This window comes from Myxocyprinus asiaticus, chromosome 19 (genome assembly GCF_019703515.2).
Source record: "Myxocyprinus asiaticus isolate MX2 ecotype Aquarium Trade chromosome 19, UBuf_Myxa_2, whole genome shotgun sequence".
In the NCBI taxonomy this organism is placed as follows: Eukaryota; Metazoa; Chordata; class Actinopteri; order Cypriniformes; family Catostomidae; genus Myxocyprinus; species Myxocyprinus asiaticus.
This window is the reverse complement of record NC_059362.1, coordinates 46,926,726-46,943,591: the sequence shown is the minus strand read 5'-3', so window position 1 is coordinate 46,943,591 and position 16,866 is coordinate 46,926,726. Positions and strand designations below refer to the sequence as shown.

The 16,866-nt window shown below is 38.9% G+C and overlaps 1 protein-coding gene across 1 annotated transcript in view; it reads left to right on the top strand.

Moving 5' to 3' along the window:
* The window catches only part of LOC127409640 (mitotic checkpoint serine/threonine-protein kinase BUB1 beta-like), a 119,752-nt gene extending 103,760 nt beyond the window's left edge, over positions 1-15,992 (top strand). Inside the window, exon 18 of the mRNA XM_051644336.1 lies at positions 15,765-15,992. The gene's annotated coding sequence lies outside the window, so the exon portion shown is untranslated. The remainder of the gene's footprint in view (positions 1-15,764) is intronic.
* The last annotated feature ends 874 nt before the right edge of the window (positions 15,993-16,866 follow it).

The window sequence follows — 16,866 nt, the reverse complement described above, 5'->3', positions numbered from 1 at the left end:
TCTGAAATCCATTTCCAGAAATCTAACATGTTGAAAGACGTTTACAGATTTAAAAAAGTAACATTTTCACTAATGTTTATGTTAAATTTAATTCAGTTGTTGATATCAGGAATGCACCTGTAGCAATGTAATTATTGATATAAACAATTTGCATGTTTACTAGTAAGAATTATTAATTATAGAAATCTGTCAGGAGTGAATGTGAAGATTAGTTTTTTTACTAGCTGAAATTCCATTTTCGATATCAAGATATTCCTCGAGTAATGACGTCATTTTTTTAGATCAAGAATTAGCATTTTAACTAGTGAAAATGTAATTGTTGGTATGTATAATTCATATCCTGCCTGTGATTAAATGTCAAAAGGGCTTGCGATTCACATTCGATATTCAAAATATAACCATGGAGGTGATGATGTCATTGTTATTTACATACTAACTTGTGATTGGTCTTCATTCTTACCACAAAAATGCATTTTTAATTTCTAAAATATAACCCTAATTTTCTTTAATAAAAGCACAAATGTGTGTTCCAGTGAGACACTTACAATGGAAGTCAATGGGGTCAATATTTGGAGAGTTTAAAGGCAGAAATGTGACGCTTATCATTTTATAAAAGCACTTACATTAATTCTTCTGTTTACACTAGTGTATTATTTGAGCTGTAAAGTTATTTAATTATTTTGCAGGATTACAGAGTTTTTGGCATGGCAATTTTATGACAGTAAAATCATGTTAACACACATATTGTTTATGTCTTGTGTCTATACTTTTGAAACAGTGAGTATTTTAATGTTTACAGATTATTGACCCCATTGACTTCCATTGTAAGTGACTCACTGGAACACACATTTGTGCTTTTGTAAAGGAGGGACGAGTCGAAATGCTTTGAAATATTCACACAGTGTCGTGTATACAAACACCAAAGCTTTCATTAAATCTCTTTTTTGTGCAGAATTAATTTCATTTTTTGCTAAAGAGATGAAAGTCAGCAAACTCTAACAAGGTAAATGTGAAACGCAGTGGAACCCAATTTAACGAGAGCGCTTGAGCAAGTTTATTTTTGGCACGCTTGCATGACTCCCTGCCGCTGGTGAAGGTAATTTACTCGAGAGGTGTTCAAATCGCTCTCTGAGCTGTCAGTCACCATTCACTTCTGATGGGATGTTGAATGCAGTAACTTTCTGTGAACACACTCAGAAGTTTTGAGTATTTTTCAAGTGGTGTGTTGAAGCTGTATGACATGGGCAGTAATATAAAACAGATGCTCGGTGGGAAATATTTTCAACATATGGGGTATGTGGGGCCAACAGTATAGACTCTGGACTGACAGTTTCTATAGACTGAACTGGGGCAGAGGGGGAAAATGTTACTGAAAGAAAACAAGACACAACCACTCATCACAGGATTAAAGGAATATTCCGGGTTTAATACAAGTTAAGGTCAGTCGACAGCATTTGTGGCATAATGTTGATTACCACAAAAATGTATTTCGACTCGTCCCTCCTTTTCTTTAAAAAAAGCAAAAATCTGTGTTCCAGTGAGACACTTACAATGGAAGTCAATGGGGCCAATTTGTAAACGTTAAAATACTCACTGTTTCAAAAGTATAGACACAAGACATAAACAATATGTGTGTTAACATGATATAACTGTGATAAAAAGTCTTTCTAACCTTATCTGTGGAAAGTTATAACCACTTTTGGTAAATGGAATAAACATGAATAAAACCTGATTTTAACCCTTGTGTGACCTTCGGGACATTTTTGTCTTTTTCATTTTGTTTTTTTCGATCATATTAGCTGTGTTAATGCCAACGGCATACATTTGGCCAAAGGTGTGTATTTTTGGGGGAATGTTGATATTTCAACCTCAGTTCCTATAATACATCTATAATACACTGTGTACACAAAATAGTCACACTCAGGACCTTCAGGACAAAAATGTCCCCATTGAAACCCATTAAAACTGCAATATTTGATCCCAGTGCCATTAAAGCATAAAATCGTGAATTCTATGATATTATACTTTCATTCCGGAGCCCTGGCTTCATAATTTACATTTGTAATATTGTCCACCAGATGGCGCCATTTTTCTCATGTTTAGCCTATGGAGCAAGTACATGCTTTTCCCCTATTCTCTGTTTGCTGTATTATAGAGCACTGCAGGACAACTGAATAAATGATGCAGCTAAAATTGTGTGTGTGTGTAAAAAACTGGCATTTAAAGGGGTAAAATCCTGAAAATGAATGAATATTTGGTAGTTATGATCAGGACTGACATTGGTTAAAACAATTGACTCATTGAAAGTGGAAAATAGTACGTTTTTTGACGTGGACATTTTTATCCTCTAAGGACCTCTGAGTAACTTTTTTTATTGACGCACAAGGGTTAATCGTGTTAACACACATATTATTTATGTCTTGTGTCTATACTTTTGAAACCGTGAGTATTTTAATGTTTACAGATTATTGACCCCATTGACTTCCATTGTAAGTGTCTCACTGGAACACACATTTGTGCTTTTGTAAAGGAGGGACGAGTCGAAACTAATTTTGTGGTAAACAACATTGTCACAACTGCTGCCGATTGAGCTGAACTTGTATTGAACATTTTGAATAGTTCATCCAAAAATGAAAGTTCTGTCATTGTTTACTCACCCTCATGTCGTTCCAAACCTGCTTGACTTTCTTTTTGCAGATTTTAGAGCTTTAGCAGACAAAAAGATTTTCAGTGAACAAAAATGTCACATTTGATCTGTTCCTCACACAAAAAACAAAATCATCTGACTCCAGATTTTTACTATAGCACATGTGTCATATGGAATACTTAAATGGTGCTTTTTGGAGCTCAGCAACATCCGTCCCCATTCACTTACATTACATGGAAAAGAGCAGCGTGAACACGCTGCTAAACATCTCCTTTTGTGTTTCACGGAAGAAAGCCATTTTTGTTGGAAACGTCTTGTTTACCTGTTTGACATCATTCAGGACATGAAAACGTCCTCAGGTTCTGTCTTGCTCCTCTCTCCCGAGTGCCGTTCATCAATCAGGTGTTGATGCTCGGTTGGCTGCAGATAAATGACATCCACACTGGGCGAGCTGTAGTTTGGCCATCCTTCTGTGGCCTGGCCCTGCGACTGACTTCCTGTTCCTCTTGAGGCCCCCCCACCCCCCCATCTGACAGTCTGAGTTCAGCTGAGGACGCTGTGGAGAGAACAGACCTGGATCAGACCAGATCTGCATGTGTGCAGCGCTCAGGACATAAGCCCGGGGAAACAGCTCCAACATATATCAAATATATTTTCAGCTCGGGTGAAATGTTCATGTCCAAATGTACAAACGCAGCCGGGATTGTATTTCCAAGGCCGCCTCCTTTTCCATGTTTTTTCACATTTATACATTATTATTGATATTTGAGAGATTGTAGGTTTCCTCCTCACAAACACACACACAAACAAATACACACACTAACACACACATACAAACACATACATACACACGCACATACACACACACACACACATACACACAAACACATGCACAAACAAATACACACACATACATACACACACACACACAAACACATGCACAAACAAATACACACACATACACACACACACACTAACACACACACATAAACAAATACACACTAACACACACATACAAACACATACATACACACGCACAAACACACACACACATACATACACACTAACACACACACACACAAACACATGCACAAACAAATACACACACATACATACACACTAACACACACACAAACAAATACACACTAACACACACATACATACACACACACATACACACAAACACATGCACAAACACACACTCACATACATACACACTAACACACACACAAACACATACATACACAAGCACATACACACACACACACTAACACACATTTACACACACACACACATACACACGCACACACAATACCTACGTTTATATCTATTTTATAAATTTATATGTTGAATTTAATATATACGAAAAACCATAATGTCACAAAAACAATGTGCGAATTAAGCCACGTTTCCATCCCATGTGTTACAAAAAAAACTATATAGTCACTTCCAGAAAAAATATGTGGATGGAAACCCAGCTAATGTAACCCAGATTTTTGCTTTTTTTAAAGAAAAGGAGGGACAAGTTGAAAGTGATTTTTGTGGTAATCAACATTATGCCACAAATGCTGTTGATTGTGCTATAAACTCTGGAATATTCCTTTAAAGGTGTTAACTTTTGGGATGTTAAAATCATTTTTTGTATTCCAGAGTTTGTACAGTAGGTTGATTTTACCTAAAAGTGTAACACTGAGGCTTTGTGGCGCTTGTTTGTTTGTATAACCAATTGGCAGACGAAGAGCGTTCTGGAAACTTGTTTGAAAACAGTTATTTGTGCTATTCCGTTTAGAGTCGCTAGTGGTGCAGAAATTACTCGGGCTGGATATTAATACAGATTTCCTGATTTGATTCAACTCCAATTCACAAGTTCTTGATTCGATTCAGTTACAATTTCGGTACTTTTTAATTCTGATTCATTTGGGTAAATTTCAGTTATAATGTCCCTTTTGCATACATTTAAAAGAAACTCTGTCAAGAAAATGTCCTGGTCATATTTTACTCCAAAATCAAAATAAATAAGAAATTATATTCTGCATATAAAAAATGATCCCTATTTTTACAGTCATTAAGATTTTTTACATTCTTTTCATGACAATTACTTAAAAAAACAATTGTACAACTGCACATTTTTTACAACAATACAGTCAAAAAACAACAACAAAAAAATGTGTTACAGCAATGAGAATCATCATTGAAAATAATGGCAATAGAAAAAGTAAAATGTCTGGATGTATTACAGTAATGAAAATTGGGGGCTAAAATGTGCTTAAGTGTCCTGAAAATGCCAAAAATCATAATGGACCTAAATGTAGGCTTCATTTGTCACGAACTGTTCTGTGTTTCCCCTGTCTTATAGAGACTCTTATTTTGAAATCAACTTCTTCACTACGTTTCCCAATATGCACCATTATCATCCTCACCTGTCTTCCCTCATCATTGTGTTCAGCTGTTTTACGTGTACCTTCATTTGTGCTCTTATTTAGACCATCATGTTCTGTTATTCCTTGTCTAGTCTCGTCAATAATAGCATTGAAGCTAAGCAGACCATTTTGTTCTTCAGGCCTTGTGTTATTTGTATATTCATCATCTCCATTAAATACTGCATTTGGGTTCACTAACTTCTCTCTCTCCTGGCTCTTTGCTGATAGAAGACTAGACCCAACATGAACCCAGCAGTAAGACAGCTCCTGCATTTCCGTCAGGGGAATCGTTCGTTGGAGGACTATGTGGCAGAGTTTTGTGAGTTTGCTGACTTGGTGGACTTTAGCGATGTGGCTCTTAAGGACTTTTGTTTTGGATTAAACAAGCCAATTAGGTCACTTATGCCTTTATGACGAAAGCCCCTGGACCCTGGCCCAGCTTCTTGACATGGCTTTGTTATTTAGCGGATTAGCCTTATATCACGGCTCCTTCCTCCAGGCCTGTCATGGCCAATGAGCCCACGCCTGCCACAGTCAACGAGCCAGCGTTGCAAGCCTCGTCCATCCCAGAGCCAGCGTTGCAAGCCTCGTCCATCCCACAGCTAGCTTTCGTGCCAGTTCCAGCCTTTAGAGCAGTTTTCGGGGGTGGGGGGGGGGGTACTATGGTTCCAGTGGTCTCCAAGCTCCCTTCAATGGAGACCTCGGTGGTCCTAGTGATCTCCATCGAGCCTCCCATGGCTCTGCCCCTTGAGCCTCCCACAGCTCTGACTTCCGAGTCTCCCACAGCTATGCTCACAGCCGTCCGGAAGCGGAAAAGGGCTCCTACTCCCCTGTCACTGCCAGTGCTCACGACCACGGAGGTCGTTCCCCTGTCACTGCCCGTGCTCACGACCACGGAGGCACCTGACCATGGCGACAACTCCTCCAGCGGTTCCATCCGCTCACCCAGAGACTCTTCCTCCAGCGGTTCTGTCAGCTCTCTCAGAGACTCCTCCTCCCGAGACTCAAATCCCTGCACTTCCTGCAGAGGGACTCCACCTACAGCTCCTCCTCCTGAGTCTCAAATCCCTGATCCTCCAGTGGCTCCACCCGCTCCACATACGGCTCCTCCTCCTGAGACTCAACTCCCTGAACCAAATGTGGCTCTGCCCCCTGTGGCTCGGCCCTGTCCCTGCCCTGTGGCCTCTTCCCAGGCCTCCTGTCCCTTTGGCCACCTCCGAGGCCTCCTATTCCTGCCCTGTGGTCACCTCCCTGCCCTCCTGTTTATCCGGATTCTCCTCCCTGGCTTCCGGATTGTCCACCCACTCCTCCATGGTCTCTTGACCATCTGACAAACTTTCCATGGTGCCCCGGCCGTGAGATCTCTTCCTCAGTATCATCCTTTTCATTTTGGGCATCAGGAGCCGCCCCTTTTTTCAATACGTTTCCCAATATGCACCATTATCATCCTCCCCTGTCTTCCCTCATCATTGTGTTCAGCTGTTTTAAGTTTACCTTCATTTGTGCCCCTATTTAGACTATGTTCTTTTATTCCTTGTCTAGTCTTGTCGATAATAGCTTTGAAGCTCTGTATTCCCTTTTGTTCTTCAGGCCTTGTTATTTGTATATTTATCTTCATTAAATACTGCATTTGGGTTCATTAACTTTTCTCTCTCCTGGCTCTTTGCTGACATTGTTTAACACAACTTATTATAGAATTGCTGTTAAATATGACCAGGTCATTTTCTTGATGGGTATCGTGAGAATCACTCAACTGCTGTAAATTATACAGGGAATCTTCTAACTTGGTACATTGCAGAAAATATTTATTTAATTCTAGATATAACAAGTTACACATTGGATATTTAGATATAAAAAAAAATTGTAGCATTTTCTTCTAAACTGCTTGTGTTGAAGTGTCAGATTTTGCAATGATGCTCCAATATGCGGTCAAACCTGACCATGCTGTTACAGTCAAATCTGACTGTTACAAAGAAAAGACCATAATTATTGTGTTACATAAAACATCAAAATTCCAGAATAAACTTGTCACACAGGGGTCAGACTTAGATCTGTGTGGTATGTTTGGTATACATAGACAGGTTTGTCTACACTTGTGAGGGCCAAATGTCCTCATCAGTAAAAAAAAAAAAAAAAAACTCTTAATGGGTCAGATGATGTTGATCTTCAGGTCTAGTGATGTGCACATGTTTGTGTGATGGTTAGGTTCAGGGGTAGAGTTTGGATATAGAAATCCTGATATGTAATCAATGGAAGTCAATGAAAGATCCCTAATATAATCAAACAAACGTGTGTGTGTGAGCGGATTTGGGTGGTTTACGAAGACTTTTTTTTTTTTTTTTAGGTTACAAACTGGTAATTAGCCACACCAACATGTGTGTGAGTGTGTGTGTGTGTGTGTGTCAGAGTTCAGTCACTTATGTTGATTGTGTTTTATTGTCTTTGTGGCTGAGCTCTGACATTCTTGTTTAGTGTTTTTGTCTAGTCTATGTGAGAATGCATGGCTCGGCCTTTTTGGCGCTGTCATGCATTCTCTTGTCTTGTTGGTTATTGGCATGAGTGCATTGCTCTTATGTCATTCTTGCGGCATGCACTCTTGTCAATTGTTTTGTGTTTGTCTCTTGTGACCTCGGGCATGCTTCACGTTGCACTCGCCTTGCGCTGCACGTCCGGGTCGCGATTCGTTGTCATATTGCCTGTTTATATGTGGCCGAACCCTCGCATAAATGTCCCGTCTTGTCTGTTGTTTGGCATGGGCGTGTGTTGCTGTTGTCTCTGGCAATACATGCTCGTGTCAATCGGTGTTTGTGCCTGTGAGAGCGCGTGGCTTTGTTTCATTTCCGTATTGTCACGTGTCTCTCAGTCTTGCGTCACACACCGCCTCCTTGTCTCCTCATAATTAGTTCCTTAGTTACACCTGCCTTTCCTTGTTAACCTGTTTGATTTCTCCCCTTTATTTGATTCTCTTTTATGCTGTCCTGGACTGGATTGTTTCGTTCGCTCCTGTCATGTGTTCGTGTTCTCTGTCTGCATTCCCTGTTGGTTCAAGATCTTGTGTTAATCAACTTGTATAACTTGTATACAATCAATACCATCATCCCACCCTCAACAAGCCCAATCCCCAGTCCTCCTATGACCTGTAAACGGAGGAGGAGGAAGAAAAGGTCAGCTGCAGCCCCCCCCCCACCTGTTCTTGCTGCCAACCACCAGGAGGCGGCGGCCGTTCCCACTAGTTCTCCTACCGCTGCCAGCGCTCACGGCTATGGAGGCGGTTCCCCTGTCACAGCCAGCATTCCCGGCCACGGAGGCTGTTCCCCTGTTGCTGCCAGCGTTCCCTGCCATGGAGGCCATTCCTCTGTCGCTGCTAGCGTTCCCGGTCATGGAGGCCATTCCTCTGCCGTTGCCAGCATTCACGGCCACAGAGGCCACTCCCGTCACTGCCAGAGTTGCCGGGCATGGAGCCATTCCTCAGTCGCTGCCAGTGCTCACAGCCACGTATGTCGTTCCCCAGTCGCTGCCAGCGTTCCCGACCACGGCGTTTGCCGTACAGCCTGTCCAGTTTCCTGTGCCTGTCGACGAGTCTGTCCAGTTCCCTGAGGCTGTCTTGCGGCATGCACTCATTTCAGTTGTTTTGTTTTTGTCTCTCACGACCTCGGGCGCGCTCATTTGTTGCCTATCTGCGTTTGGGTCCTTCCTTCAACACTATGACAGAGTGTGTGTGCTGTCTGCATTGTGGATGTTTTATAGTCTCACTCCTTCATTCATGTTTGGTTGTTTTCTGCGTTGTGTCTGATTTATTGATTTTTATTTGACATATAAAAATTAAAAACAAATCTCTGTATTTTAGTATTTCCCATTCATTTCCTATGGTGAGTCAATTTTGACCCAAAACACCAAAAGTGTCACTTTATTGTTATACTTTATTGAGTTCCCTAGTTCAAATCCCAGGGCTTGCTGAGTGACTCCAGCCAGGTCTCCTAAGCAACCAAATTGGCCCGGTTGCTAGGGAGGGTAGAGTCACGTGGGGTAACCTCCTCGTGGTTGCTATAATGTGGTTCGTTCTCAGTGGGGCGTGTGGTGAGTTGAGCACCAATGCTGTGGTGGATGTCTATGTCTATGGCTATGTCTCCGTGGCAATGCGCTCAACAAGCCACGTGATAAGATGCGCGGGTTGATGGTCTCAGACGCAGAGGCAACTGGGATTCATCCTCCGCCACCCGGATTGAGGCGAATCACTACGTGACCACAAGGACTTAAAAAGTGCACTGGGTATTGGGCATTCCAAATTGGGTAAAAAAAAAATACAAATAAAAATACAGAAAATAAAGATAACACTGGTTGCAGTGGATCTACAATCAATGGAATCCAAACCTGCAAATGTGTCCTATCGTTTGCCAGTGATGAAGAAGATTTTTATAAAGTTCAACACATGTGCAGTTCAACACACTCTCACGGTGAAATCATCAGGGTTTGAACAACTTTTCTAAATTTGGCTAATTTGTATTTTATCGTGCGACTGCACTCATTTGAATTCCTACGACTTTCATTACAGCCAGTGACGTCGCTGGACATCGTTTGCATCTAATACGCAACAATTACTTGCTTCTGTCACACACAACAGCTTCCTAACATGTTTACACACTCTACTGATCGGTTAAGTTTAGATAAGGGGTTTGGGTTAGGGAATAATTTTAATAAAGCATGTCCTTAACGCCTTGTGCGTGAAACTCGCTCTTACTTCCGCATTAGACATCCAGGAATTTGCACATGATGAAATCGTACAAATTTCAAGTTTATGCGAACAAAATCATGCAACATCACACAAAATAGCCACCTCATAAATTATGTACGAATTTTCATGAGATCGGGTTGGTGCAGCTTTACCACCAGATATTTTTACCACCAAAAGATTATCAAAACACTTATTAGCCTTCACGAAAACACATGAAAAAGTACCATGTCATTACCATGTTTCTGGACATGTACCATTACCTGGGAGAACCATGTAAATATAGTGGTATATGAATAAGGTAGTCATATAGTAAAGTACCATAGTAGTACCATGGTATTCTTTGAATTACCTTGAATCACCATGTACATTCAATTGTATATGAATGTGGTAATCATATATCAAATTACCATGTTATTACCATCTGATACCATCAGATATCGCATTGTTATTGCCCAGATGTGCTCACAGTGGTGGTGGTGGGCTAAAGCACAGAACTGGTAAGCAGGTTGCCGGTTCAGTCCCCACAGCCACCACCATTGTGTCCTTGAGCAAGGCACTTAATTTCAGGTTGCTCCAGGGGGAATGTCCCTGTAATAAGTGCACTGTATGTCGCTTTAGATAAAAGACTCTGCCAAATGCATAAATGTAAATGTAAAAACTCCACATACACAAGAAATTTGGCCTCTGAGCAGAAGCTTCTAGTATATCCAGAAATACAACAGCAAGACACAGAATACAGGAGAAGATGAATAGTATATGTACAGAGTTTTATACAGGAATGTGCAAATGAAATTATGTTCAAATGGGTATGGGTTTGTAGAGGTAGCATGTAGAAATATGATTTAACATGTTTTTTACATGCATGTTCTATTTCACCATACTGCATACTTGTATAATGTACTATGCTGTATCATGGCTTTGATAAACATTATGTGAATAAGTCTTTTAGATGCTTATGACAGTATGCTCTGTGCATCTGGTTGAATGTAGCAAGCTACTTTTGATGTGTAGCTTATAGTGTCACTTGCTACTTTCTCTGAAGTGTAGCTTCAGTTTTTCTGTTGAGTAGTTTGTAGTTTTCCTTGCTACTTTTTTTTTTTTTTGAGTAGTTTGCCCAACACTGATTGTAATGTTTCACTCAGAAATACATCACCATACAGAAGTACAATTATTTGTGAATGCCATGGCTTCATGTTGACTTCAGTGTCTCGGCTGGGGAAGGTGTCACCTAATGTGACTGATTATGTTTCATGCAAATTTTCAAACAGGTACAAGTTGTTGTTGTTTTAAAATATGTGACAAGAACTAGACAGAGCACTACTATCATTTCCTTATTTAAACTCAACCAGAAGCCACATCTACGTACGCTGCTGCATCATAATTGCCTGTAAACATCTCTTATCTCAATTCAGCTCAGATATTTAGGTACTGCAGTGCTCAGTCACTAAAACTCTGCATTTGAAGCACAGCAACGTCCAAACAGCTCTTGTGAATAATCATTTCAGCAGTTCCCATGGTGATGAAACAACCTTAAGATTACTCAGAGTTTTCTCACATCAAGGCTCTAACCATGTCTTAAATATTGGGGGGGGACCAAACCATTTTGGGGGTGGGGGGGTCATGGGTGTTGAGGTCAGAAATATAATGGTCCTTTAAAATAGTAAAGGCGCTGAATGCAGTAATTTTCCGAATAAAGGCTTTAAATGCGATAAATGTCCAAATTTGGATAATTTCTGGTTTTAAAAGATGCATGTTATTTAAGTGCACACAGTACAAGACAAGCACTGTGTCTGCATTGCCAGCACTTTGCCTGTTTCAGTCATCTTTTCTTTCTTTTTTGTGCTGTCTCAAAAAAAGACGAATATAATTAGAATTTCTTTTCATCACTGATGTATGTGTAAAATGACGTGACTGTGACGGCTGGCTAGCAAAAGTAAAAATACAAAATTATTTACTGTCCTCAAGATGTCCATCATTGTGTTTTTCCCCCACTAGATATTTTCTCAAGAATCTAAACGCTGCTCTTTTCCACACAAAAACAGCTCATATTGAGCTCTACTGTCAAGGTCCAAAGAGAGAAAAAAATCATTATAAACTATAATATACAACTGCTTTACAGAAAGCTTAGAATATAGTGCACTTGTCATATGGACGAGTTATGATGTCTTTCTACTGAACCTTTAATAACGCTTTATAGTATCTGCTCACTATAAACTCTTATTCTATGGAATAGAGCTGCTTAAAATATCTATTTTAATGCTCACAGCATGTGGGTTTTGAACAACATTAGGGTGAGTAAATGAGTGAGTAAAGTACTTATCTGTTTAGTAAACAATGTCGATTTTATATAGAAACTTAGAACTTGTGAGATTTTAACTTTAACTAGAAGTTTCTGTAATATAACATCTTATATAAAAACAATGTTACAATACATCTTTAATATAGAATGTTACATGTGAAACGAGTAAAATCAGGCATTAAAACATTATAATATTCCGTTGAAAAGCTTGTTTATTACTGTATCTTTTGTCAATAATGAGTTTTATTTGTTGTTCAGGTGTGCGCTGTCAGGTCGTTCACCTGAAATGCCTTTGCTGAGAGCGGGAAAAACTGATCCACATGCTTTACTGGGGTCAAGGTTACGTTTGCATTTTCATTTGAATGTTTAAGCTTTGTTCAGCGAGGACAAATAAGGACACGAGCAGATCCTCACCAATATTAACCTGAACATCAGCCAAGATACGTGACAAAGGTCATGAACTTATGCAAAACGTATATTTAGTTATTCTGTAATGAGAAAGTAAAATTCTTATCCTCATGTTTGCCTATGTTGTGATTTGGTCTTGTTCTACAACCAACAAATGGTCTTAAAGATATTGTACTTTTAGCATTAAAAAAACTTTAATACAGCAACTTTAAAAAAAAGGAGTTTAGCTTTTGAATTGGAAAAATAAGCCCTGATATTATCTGTCATTATCAGACAATTCAATATGCTTATATTTACTTAATTAAAACTTGTTAAAAGAAATGTATCTTTCACTTATATATATATATATATATATACACTATATTGCCAAAAGTATTCGCTCATCTGCCTTTAGATGCATATGAACTTAAGTGACATCCCATTCTTAATCCATAGGGTTTAATATGACGTCGGCCCACCCTTTGCAGCTATAACAGCTTCAACTCTTCTGGGAAGGCTTTCCACAAGGTTTAGGAGTGTGTTTATGGGAATTTTTGACCATTCTTCCAGAAGCGCATTTGTGAGGTCAGACACTGATGTTGGACGAGAAGGCCTGGCTCGCAGTCTTCGCTCTAATTCATCCCAAAGGTGCTCTATCGGGTTGAGGTCAGGACTCTGTGCAGGCCAGTCAAGTTCTTCCACACCAAACTCGCTCATCCATGTCTTTATGGACCTTGCTTTGTGCACTGGTGCGCAGTCATGTTGGAGCAGGAAGGGGCCATCCCCAAACTGTTCCCACAAAGTTGGGAGCATGGAATTGTCCAAAATCTCTTGGTATGCTGAAGCATTCAGAGTTCCTTTCACTGGAACTAAGGGGCCAAGCCCAGCTCCTGAAAAACAACCCCACACCATAATCCCCCCTCCACCAAACTTCACAGTTGGCACAATGCAGTCAGACAAGTACCGTTCTCCTGGCAACCGCCAAACCCAGACTCGTCCATCAGATTGCCAGATGGAGAAGCGTGATTCGTCACTCCAGAGAACGCGTCTCCGCTGCTCTAGAGTCCAGTGGCGGCGTGCTTTACACCACTGCATCCAACGCTTTGCATTGCACTTGGTGATGTATGGCTTGGATGCAGCTGCTCGGCCATGGAAACCCATTCCATGAAGCTGTCTACGCACTGTTCTTGAGCTAATCTGAAGGCCACATGAACTTTGGAGGTCTGTAGCGATTGACTCTGCAGAAAGTTGGCGACCTCTGCGCACTATGCGCCTCAGCATCCGCTGACCCCGCTCTGTCATTTTATGTGGCTGAGTTGCTGTCATTCCCAATCGCTTCCACTTTGTTATAATACCACTGACAGTTGACTGTGGAATATTTAGTAGCGAGGACATTTCACGACTGGACTTGTTGCACAGGTGGCATCCTATCACAGTACCACGCTGGAATTCACTGAGCTCCTGAGAGCGGCCCATTCTTTCACAAATGTTTGTAGAAGCAGTCTGCATGCCTAGGTGCTTCATTTTATACACCTGTGGCCATGGAAGTGATTGGAACACCTGAATTCAATTATTTGGATGGGTGAGCGAATACTTTTGGCAATATAGTGTATATATAATATTATAATTTTTTTTTTAAGATTTAAAAAGATTTTAATTTCATGACAAAATTCCATCAAACTGAATCGTGAAATTTTCGACCAAATTAAATTAATAAAACTTTAAATATTTTTATTTTTTTACATTTTATTAAGTTGAAAATTACTCTGTTCAACTTGATGGAATTTTGTCATGAAATTAAAATGCATAAATCTTAAAATTATTTTTGAATGGTATTTATTGTCTTTAATATACCTATATGTAAAATATGTACATGTAAATACAATTATTTATAATATATATTTAATATGCAAAGCACCTTGAATTACCATTGTGAAGGAAATATGCTGTATACACATAAATACATTTGCCTTTTTTGATGATTTATGGGTGAATCTCCATCCCAAAATCTAAAGAAAGAAACAAATTATATTTGCATTAAGAAAATGAAGCCTATTTTAAGGACCAGTTGTTGTCTAGTTGTCACATTATTTTCATGACAATTAAGCACCCCCTCCATTCTCATTATTGCAATATATATATATATTTCAACTGTAAAATACATGCATATATATTACTTTAAATCATTGTAAAGTACAATTGTACTGTAAGTATACATTATGAAATTATTTGTTTTGCATAATAATCTATAAATAAATGTAATTTATGTTAATAGTAATTTAAAAATGTATTTTAAATGATTTAATGTTGTCTTGTCTTTTTTTAAAATGTATTTTTACACCATCTAGACTAGAATTATTTTCCCTATGCTATTCCAAAAAACAAAGATTTAGTGCATCAACTTATGGAATAACTATTTCCATTAACTAGCGTGCCACTGCCACATTTTTACATTTTGGTGATTAATGGTTTCTGAAAAGTACACTAACAGCAAATTTGCACAGTTCACATAATGACCTGCTTTGACCCAGTGAGAAAACATGTTTTATGTACAGGGTCAAGGTAATATTTTGAATTTTTTTGCCCTATCAGCACTCAGAAGTGTCCTTAAACAAAACATTGCCTCTCAGTAAAGGTTAAACTGTTTGACAAAGTGCTGACACGAATGTATATGGAACGGTGTGTTCTTTACATGCGCATAAAACAAGAACATTGAATGGTTAATGTAGATGTTGTTTCCCTTTGAGCTGCACTAAAGAACAGTATGTTCTCTCGATGAGTGGATCTATAAGTTGCCAGACCGAATTTCTTAACACATTTCATGAGGCAGGATTGTTGAAAACAAAAATAATTGTCAAAATATTAATAACTACAGTCTTGACCAACACAAAATAGATATCGTTTGAAAGCTTAGAAGCTCTACTTTCCAATGCATGTAGACATTATGATCAAAACTGAACAAGTGCTTTGAAATTTACAGATAAATCAGAAGTGTTCCATTTTGATAATTTATGAAAAATGTTGCACTGTACATATTATTGCAATCAGTACAAACATCAAACTGATCAAATAGTCATGTGTCATATGTTGTTGGAAAGATCTCAAAGAGTAGAATACAACCAGTCTATTTGTTTTACTCACAGACAAAAATATAGCGAGTAATAGCTAAGTATATGTCTTTGACAATTATGTTGCTGTTGCTTATATGTCGCATTTTCACATATAACTTCACGAAACATAAACTGAACATAAAATATCACATATCATTACTTAGAGGAGGTGATTATCTTTCAAACGAGTCCACACACAAGATAATCAGATGTATAGATCATTAGATAATCCACATGAAGCACAATGTTACATATGACCACCAGGAGATGGCGCCAAATACATGACACAGACTCAATGATGACTCAAATGACACAGAATGAAACTCATTCTGTGAAATCTCATTACTAAAATCATGGCTGCATGCTATGTTGACATGATTGGGAACAAAACAAAATCAATGTTTTTACACCCAGAGATATATAATGTAAAATAAGAAAAATAAGGAAACATTTTTGTCTAATTTTGTAGCAGTTTCTTAGGCTGAGAGTCTCAGAATGTATCATAATCTGTAGCATTTTTGGGGGGGGGGGGTTCTTTACAATGATACCAAATACTTTTCTTTGTGAAGTTATAAGCCTTTAATTTTGGGTATGCCACTGAAACATGAAATCTCTAAAAACGGCTGTACTGTGGGAGGTAAAATACTAATTACTGTAAAACAATACTGATATATGATTTAAATTGTAGGCCTATAACATATATATATATATAAATCATGGTAGTAGTATTTGTTTTACTTAATTTATTTAATGCGGATTTGAATCATGCTCATTCAGAAATGATGATTAATTGCATGAAAGCTGAATTTTCTTCATGTAAAATATAGCTTCTTATTTTTCTCTCTTATTTTTGGGGTTAAATGTGATGTGGATATTTCTATGTGAGATTTGTCCTTTTAAATCTTTATATGCTGCAAACATGGTGCCAACTTTGAAAGCTTAATAATAACAGCAATAAGGATTATAATGTGTAGGCTTCATATACTAGAGGTTTAGTTACACGTATCCAGAGGCTTCAGTATTGGAATGTAGAGGGTATATAAGGTCACATGTATCAGTGGAATACTGATGACTAACTAACCCATGTCCTAAGATCTTTGGGTGGGATTGTGTAAAGTTTTAGCTGTTGTTTGCTCACTATCGTGATTCCCTCGACTCATAGATAAGACTCATTGGGGCCCCTCTTCTTGTTGGCAAAGACTAATTTGTATCCTGTTTGAACATCCGATCAGAGCATGATCTCTGGGACGGACCCTCGAAAAGGCACTAGG